We start from the raw sequence: 9,457 nt of genomic DNA on the forward strand, positions 1-9,457 counted from the left end.
AATGATCACACGAACATTTTTCTTGGTCTTTCTGTGTACAGAACAATACTGCTGCTGCATTTCTGAAAAATATGTTGCTTGGGGGGGGGGTTGGTGGGGGATCTGGTTTTCTTTTACATCAACTCAGCTTTGCGTTGTGGCTTTAAGTCCATTTTCTTGGATAATGGATTGTGAGCTCGGTGTGGAAACGGTGCAGAGAGATCCTGCAACGGCAGCGTCTGGACTGCAGTATAGTGTTCTGCATACTTCATGGGACTTGTGTAATTCTATACTGTATTCTGAGAAATTAAAAAAAAAACATTTCTGTCAATCAGACTGAAGGAAACTTGCAGAACCTGAAGTTGCTGCCTGACTGTGCACGAGATCAGCACCTGATGGTAAGAAGTAAAGCAGTCTGATGCTGAGTTGATCTCGAAAGGTGAAACCCCATTTGGTTTAAATACACTTGGCTTGCAAATCAAATACAGTTACTGCGAATTCCTAACTCATCGACTGTCATTGAAATATCTCAAATTGTCAATTTCTCAAGGATTCTTGCACGATTGCAGTTTACTTTCACTGATTTACTCCATAAAATGTATTTTTGTGTAATTTAACTTCAGCGGTTGTTGTATTCAGGTTGCCAAGGGTTATGTAACAGTTTATAAAGTGCAGTTTTTTTGTTGTTGTTGTTGTTTTTTGAGGCTGATGAGTGCTTATGGTGGTTGGTACCTGACACAAGATATTCACTGTAAATGCTCAAACTTTAGGCTGTCGTAATGATGGTCTGACTTTCGCAGTAATTATGTTTTCCGCATGGCAACAAAGCTGAGTAGAACTGTCACCTCAGTTAAACCTTGAATTTTAAAGATATAGTGCCACAGTGTTTTTTTTTTTTTTTTTTTTTTTAAGCTTTAAGTCATAAAATGAATTTTCTTTGGCACACTATAACTTTTTTCCTTAGCATTTAGATAAGAGACTCATAATATGATATTGCCAATATGATCAAAATTCATACTGTCTGGAAACAATTTAGAATTTCAACCCCTGAGGGGGAGAAATTCAAGGGATCAGATGCTATGAGCAGGATTTGGTAAATCTAGAAGTGATTTTCAAGAAATCTTATGGATGTTAACGGAAGATGGGTCAACGGTAATCTCAAAACACATGCGCACGTGCTTCCTCCTGGAGTTAGCCTGCCTGACGCCATGATGGAAAAGACGATATTCACTATGGAATTTCCCCCCAGATAAATACGTGCTCTTCATTAAGCTGTCATTTTGCAACATGTTACAAAAATAAATGTACATTATAATGCTTGGATTTCGGTAGAAACTACATTGTTTTCAGTTTTGTGAAATTTGAAAGGCACGATAGCTTTAAGTGCACCTTATGCATGTTTGGTGCATAAGGTGCACTTGTTCTTGCACCCTGTTATTACATAGGCCCATACCCCAATAGCCTTACTTTGCCTCTTGGCTGTGAGTTTGACTTCATGGCGAGAGTTAGAATTACTTCTATAAATGCTGGTTTTATTACTCAGAATATGTTCCAGCTCTACATCTTTTGGCTCGTTACCATTCAATTGGGGGTTTATTAGAATGCGCTACAGCACAGTGTGATGGGTGTAATGAGAGTCTTCCAGTCGAATGTTTCTCTCGGGCTGTATTCCCTCAGACAGGTTGGGTTGTTGTGCTCCTAAAGTGAGTCATTTATGTAATAAATGCACCACAGGCTCTTTTGACATGGTGTGAGTGACTGTAGACTTTCTAAGATTTTCCGGTGCATACATTGCCGAAACCCATCACGGTTAAATGAGTCTCGCGCAATGAACACTGAGCACACATCAGTTTAGATGGAAATATTTGGGGGGAGAACCGATGCGCAAAACATAATGCACGGAGAATAAGACACCAATTATCCCCACACAGAAGACACTGTAGACCGTAATCCGATAATGAGGAATAATGTGGTTAAGACTGGAGCTCACAGTAACGCTCCAAAAGAACGATCCGCTGCCTTCAGTTTCGGCATTTCTCACTCTATCTTCAATTTTGCTTGCTGGAGATTTCAAACCACAATGTTGGGTAAACATGACATGTTGAGGCTTGTGCTCTGTTCATAGCCGCTGTGGGGAATCGCCAACGCAAGTGGAAGTCGATGACTAACAGACAGTAAAGTGGGATGTGGGAGTGCTGAAAACTGGCACACTGCTAGCGATTGGCTCGGTGTGAAAACAGCTAAAAGCCACAAGTGAATATGCAAGGTAGGCATTTTCCAGTCGGATCATTTTCAGCGAATCATATACTCTGCAACACTGCCAAAGCAATAGTTTAGATATACATATATATCAGTATATTTGTTAAGGCGTGTGATGTATTGATTTTTGGATTGTGATCCCTAAGCTCAGTATGTGTTGGGAACTCTTTGTCTTTGTTCAAACCTGATTTATTGGATTTCTGATTGAAATCTGATTTCACTGATTTTCTAAATTATATAAAGTAAGTGACCAGATCCAATTTCTGTGTCTGTGTTGCAGTCCTCATCTACTGTCTATTCTGGATTGGTTGTTATAGTAACAAAAGTCACACATGTAAACAGTCACATGAGTGTCTGAATGCTGGAACTACTGAGCTCTGACTCACGGGATATGGGTTATAATTAAATCTGCTTTGTTTTAAAGTTTATTTATTATACAAGTAAATTGCCCATAAGAGCAAAGGACACAGCTGTAAGTTGATTTTTGGTTGTCAGCCAGTCTTATTCTCGCCAAAAGGTGAGCCCCAGTCACACTAAGAAAACATGTGAGGAACTGATTCTGTATGTTGGTGTTCATTTTTGTCCAACAAAAGTTATTTTTCCATCCACAAAATGTGCACCTTGTCAGCTGATGTCAGTCAGGAAGTTTTGGCATGTTCAAAACTTTAAGCGGATATCAGGCGGAGAACTTTGCCTCCGCTTGCGCGGTTTTTTGCTGTTTGGTCCTCTTCATGTCATTTATTTTTTTCTGCTGTAATCTGACTGTTAATTCTGATTGGTCAAAGGTCCATCAAGTGCAGAAACGACCGACACTGTAACTGCAGCTCCATGTCTGGAAGAAAGAGACAGCGTGCTCTCCTTTTCTCTTTGTCTCGGTCTCTTGCTCTCTCGCCCTTTGTCTCGGTCTCACTCTCTTTCTCTACAAGGCAGAGCAGAGGAGTTATTCGAGTGAGGAAATGAAGCTTCATGCTTTCAATTCCGCTCAAATGCAGCATATTTGTCTGTAAACTGGGTAAATACTCCTGCTCCGTGCAGAAATGCGTGGAAATGCGACATCATCTGTCCATTAATGCCCCAACTCCATGAAAGATTTACGAAATTGCCAGGGGACAAAATATTTAAATAAGTAACTAATCCTTTTGCTCTGTCCGTCATTAGTGCGACTGGGGCTTTAACGTCTCAACTGAATAAAGAGTTGAGACTTTGCCACACATTCGACCAGTGTTTGACACCATCTAGTGGGCATTGTGAGCATTTCAGGGCTTCTGTATATTTCCTACTTGAAACCCAAAATTCAGTATTAAAAAAAGGCATTTCTAAATGTTAGAAATGCATGATTTGACAGGCAGATCTTTGACCTTCCAGTATTGATTTTATATATATATATATATATATATATATATATATATATATATATATATATATATATATAAATTGACTTTGAGAATTTTGCAGTTGCTGAGTTTTAGGATGTGGAAGGTTTTGCCAGAAGGATGGATGAAAGGACAGCAGTTTCTGTTGACAAGCACAACATAATTTTGTGAAAAATGACACGAAGTGTGTGTATCTTAATTAATAATAATACATACAATTAATTTTTTTTGGTATATAAGTCGCGCCTGACAATAAATTGCAGGACCTTCCAACCTAGTAAATAGTACTGCAGCTTATACTCTGCAAAATACAAACTATGCTGTCACTTGTCCAGGCCTTTCAGGGTATATTACGCAGGGTTCTTGCCAGCATAGTTGAGCATAGCGGACACCTATGCTGTGATTTAACCAGCATAGGAGGCTTTTATGTTTTTTTTTTTTTCTTTTTCAAAGGACATGTTGCACATTATTTAACGTCCCAGTTAGCAACACAATGTGGCACTGAAAATGCAGGAAATAGTGTTTCAAAGGGTTATAATTTTATTTTATTTTTTCAGGAGGATGCCTCCAGACCCTCCCACAGTACTCGTGCCTGCAGTGCTCGTCGCGCAGCTATGCCCCGCTAAGTTTGCCCCGCTAAGTTTTCCACTATGCTGTGAGAACCCTGTTACAATTTAAAGTAGGTGGCCGTGTTATGTGTCGACGCGGGTTGAGGAGCGGACCTGCGTCTGACGGAACCCAGCGCTAAAATAACCAGAAAGCGGTTCCAAGAACAAAAACAATTTATTTTTTCACCTTCTGGTGCATAATAAAGTGTAAAAACTAAAACAGCGTCATTCTGGTGGAGTGAAGGCTGGCACGCTCTCCAGCGCCCAAAAGGATCGAAGCCCGGCGTTTCTGGACTCACTGTTACCGCCAAACACCCCCCAGGTGGACACGACAAACCGACTCTCTGCGAAGAATAGAAGAGGTGAGGTAAGTCAGCAGTTACAACCAATATCCTTCAAAAGACACACACCATCAGCAACACATTCAGGTCTGTATTTTAAGCTTTATGCAAATGAGCAGCTTCTCACAACAGGTGGAGGATCACTTGTCCGCACGCCACAGCAGTGAGAAGCGAGCTGCACAATTCTCATCACAATTCAAATCTACTGCGTAACAAAATACCAAGTTACTATCAACAAGTAGTCAAACAATTAATCACCTCTGATGTGTGCTGACAGCATGTGTCTCTCACCCTTCCTGCTTCACAGGCACGATGTGTCAAACCCAGGCGCGGTCCTCAGCGTCTCACAAACGAACATCACAAGGTCGAGTTCCCGGCAATTCTGCTTGCATGGCTTAAATGCAGAACGCCATCTAATTATCTGCTTCAGCTGAAAGTCTTTAAGGTTGCATGTGAGCACCATCCACAGGCAGAGGTGTCAAGTAACGAAGTACAAATACTTCGTTACTGTACTTAAGTACACTTTTTAGGTATCTATACTTTACTCCTTTACTTATTTTTCTGCCTACTTCTGACTTCTACTCATTACATTTTCACACAAGTATCTGTACTTTCTATTCCTTACATTTTTAAAACAAACAGCCTCGTTACTCTTGGCTTCAGCGCCGGTGGATGTGCGCTGACACCGCGGCTCCACCTGAAGCCCGAGGCGCCAGCGCAGTACCACCGGCGCGGCTTCACCTGAAGCCCGAGACGTCAGTGCAGTTCCACCGGCGCGGCTTCACCGAGGCCCGAGGTGCCAGTGCACATCCACCGGCGCGGCTCCACCTGAAGCCCGAGGCGCCAGCGCAGTTCCACCAGTGTGGCTTTACTGAGGTGCCAGCGCGGATTTATCTGACCATGGGCCCGAAGATGGCACTGATGGCGGAGGAGGGAGACGATATCAAGAAGTCCCTGGACTTTTTGTCTGAGGAAATCTCTGTTGTTAAAATGCAGCAGAAATCCATTATGGAGCTGGTGGAAGAAGTGAAGGCTCTCCGGATCCAGAATGCCAAGAAAGACCGGCGTCTGGTGCACCTGGAGAACCGTGTTGCGGAGTTGGAACAATACACAAGGATGAACGACGTTATTATTACAGGAATTCATATTAAACCTCGATCCTACGCACGGGCGGTGTCAGAAGACAGCGGAGGGGAGGCCAGTGAGCAGGAGGCCAGCTCAGTGGAACAACAAGTGTCTGACTTCCTGCAATCTAAAGGTATTCAAATGGACTGTAATAACATTGAAGCGTGCCACCCCCTGCCCAGGAGAGAGGATGGAGACAAGCAAGACAGTTATAATGAGGTTTGTCAACAGAAAACATAAAATGGCATTGTTAAAACAGGGACGGAAACTTAAAGGAACAAACATATTCATCAATGAACATCTGACCAAAAGAAATGCAGACATCGGCAGGAAAGCTCGTCTCTTAAAAAAGCAGGGAAAAATTCAACAGACATGGACATCCAACTGCAAAACATTCATCAAACTGAACGGAACACCAGAACAAGCGAAGGTTATGGTAATCAGGAACATCGAGGAATTGGACAAATACGATCAATAAGGTATGAGGACACAAACACATCACAACACCATGACACAGACCAGAGGAACCTGTTCATCTACTACATCATCTACATCTGGAGACAAGAAGGATATAACTCACAGGATTGCTGATCATGGAAAACTAGAACTGAGAACATTTAAATACACAGACTACAATGTACTGGACATGGAGCACGATATAGACCCGGACAATAATTTCTTCTCAAATATCAATGACAGTTGTTGCTATTATACAGATGAACAGTTTAATCGGATCATTAAAACGGATAACAAATTGTCAATTGTTGTCCATTTCAACAACAGAAGTCTGTATGCAAACTTTAACAACATTAAAGAATATTGAAGTCAATTTAAAAAAATATTTAACATAATTGCTATATCAGAAACATGGATCAATGAAGATAAAGGAATGGATTTTGAACCAATCGAAGCAGTGGTTCGCAGATTGAAGCAATGCTTCGACCTATTGTTTCGTTTATTCTTTCTTTCTTTCGCTTAATTTTCCCCCGCTAAAACCCTAAAGAGCATACTTCTGTGAGTATTATTTACCTTTTCTATGTTAAACCGACCTCTTATGGTCTTCTGAAACAGTTGATAGATGTATTTTATAACTTAAAAACAGGAGTGACGCTAACGCGTTAACATGTCTATGGCATTTTCAATGTTAAAAGTTAGCATGAAGCAGTTCCAGCTGTCTTCACGTTTGGGTGCATTTGTTTTGTAATATTTCTTAAATTTATTTTTGTTTATATATTAATAATCTAATGATTATTATATACAATTTCAGAGAAAGAGACAAAAAGAATCTGAATAGAAACACAACAGAAAATAAAATATAAAAGCAACTAATAATGAACATACATAAATAAATACATACATACATACATACAGAAATAAATAAGTGTTTCCTGTGAACACCTAGTGATTCTTACACCTCCATTTCGTCCCTGTTTTATTTGTTTAATGACAGTTTGTTTCGGTCAAACCATATTTTCAGTTTGTTAATTTCTTCAGTGATTTCCTCCAGAACTATCTGCCAAACTAGAAAACTGCTGCATCCTAGTAAGAGCAGAATACTACTGGAATTAATTTGAATAAGGAAAGTTGTTTTTTTTTTTTCTCACTAAATGGATGCTGCACTCACTCCAGTTTATCATCTGGAATAGTCCCAGATTGCATCTCACAGCTTCTAGAATTGAAACATTTTCATGCAGGTGGTGTTGGGGGGTAATTTTGGGTTTTGGGTCTTGGGCCACATGTAGAACGAATCAGTTTTTAAATTAAGCTTTCAGTTCATATAGTGGCATCTACCTTCTTTTTTTTTAAAGGTTACTTTATACTTTTATACTTTAAGTAGGTTTTGGAGCACATACTTTTTCACTTTTACTTGAGTAAAGAGGTCAAGTTGATACTTCAACTTTTACCAGAGTGTTTTTAAACTGCAGTATCTATACTTCTACTTAAGTAACAAATGTGTGTACTTTTGACACCACTGTCCACAGGTGCTGCACATGATGTTGATGAGGGTGAAGGACTCTTCAGCCAGCACCTTCTCCACAGACAAATCAGTTTTCATACCACCTGGAGAGCAAAGAAAAGAAAAGAACACCAAAATGTCCAGCCACACCCCCCCAACACACAACAGTACCCCCCCCTTTAACGGGAAGCCTCCTGGCGACCGAACAGACCAGGCCCGAGAACAGCACCTCCCTCCGGGGTCCTCGCCAGGAAGCAGACAGCACAACGCTCCCAAGGTCCACCACAGACAGCGGGATAGGGCACCGCAGCTGGAAGGCCGGCTGGCATCAACAAAAACCCCAAAACAGTCCCTAATACAATCCAACACACAAGAAAAAACATAAAACCCACCCAAAACCTCCCCAGGGGACCGTCCCATCCAACCCCGGGAAGAAAAGAAAAACTCCCAAACGCGAAAACCCAACATAGCCCCACAAACACAATACAAACATAAATGCATAAAAGAAAAATAACAAACAACCCCCCCAGAACGGCCTGCAGAGCCCAACCCCCCCCCCAGAAGGCCTTTACCGCCGGTTCCAGGAGGAATAGCCAGAACTGGAATCCCACAAAGGTCCCCAGGTATACATGGAGCAAACGGCGCCCCCCAGAGGACCGTACCATCAAACCCCAGGAGGCACCCTTCCCACAACCCCGGAACCCCAGACCCGGCCACACCTGGCTAGTCGGCCCCACAAGCCAATTCCCCCCCAGAGGACCGTCCCATCAACCCTGGAGGTGGAATCCGGAAGGAAACAAAACAAAATCAAAGTCCAACCCCCGGAGGACTACCTAAAACAACCCCGGGGGCAAATAAAACAACCATAAACCCTGTTACCTTCCCCGGCACCCCGAAAGACCCCAGGTCCCTCCCAGAGCCCCTCGGCGGCTCAATTTTGGCGAACGGCTCAAAACATAAAGCCGGGGAAGGGAACAGGAAAAACTAACCCAGCCCCAACCCCAAAGCGCAGCGGAAAACCGGAAATACGTCCGGTGCCCCAACTCGACCATACCCCAGCCTCTCGGGAGGGGTGGAACTACCGAAATGGCGAACGGCAACAGATCGGCCCACCCCTCCGACTGAGGTATGTTCCCGCTGCACCACACCCCGGCAACACCGATGACGAACGGTACAAAGGCTCACCGAGGCTGGAGTGGAACCGGGCCCTAACCAAACCAAGAAAAACGCTGTTTTAGTTTTTACACTTTATTATGCACCAGAAGGTGATAAAATAAATTGTTTTTGTACTTGGAACCGCTTTCTGGTTATTTTAGCGCTGGGTTCCGTCAGATGCAGGTCCGCTCCTCAACCCGCGTCGACACATAACAGTAGTTCCCGGCCATTCTGCTTGAATCACACATGGCTTAAATGCAGAATGCCATCTAATTATCTGCTTCATCTGAAAGTCTTTAAGGTTGCATGTGAGCACCATCCACAGGTGCTGCACATGATGTTGATGAGGGTGAAGGACTCTTCAGCCAGCACCTTCTCCACAGACAAATCAGTTTTCATACCACCTGGAGAGCAAAGAAAAGAAAAGAACACCAAAATGTCCAGCCACATCCCCCCAACACACAACAGGCCAATCCCAATGAGTAGGTGGCATTGTGATGAAGCTACACCAATCCAAGGAAGGACTGTTACATTTTATATATATATATATATATATATATATATATATATACACACACACACAACCCCTGGCAAAAATTATGGAATCACCGGCCTCAGAGGATGTTCATTCAGTTGTTAAATTTTGTAGAAAAAAAGCAG

Source organism: Thalassophryne amazonica, chromosome 10, assembly GCF_902500255.1.
Source record: "Thalassophryne amazonica chromosome 10, fThaAma1.1, whole genome shotgun sequence".
NCBI classification, from domain to species: Eukaryota; Metazoa; Chordata; class Actinopteri; order Batrachoidiformes; family Batrachoididae; genus Thalassophryne; species Thalassophryne amazonica.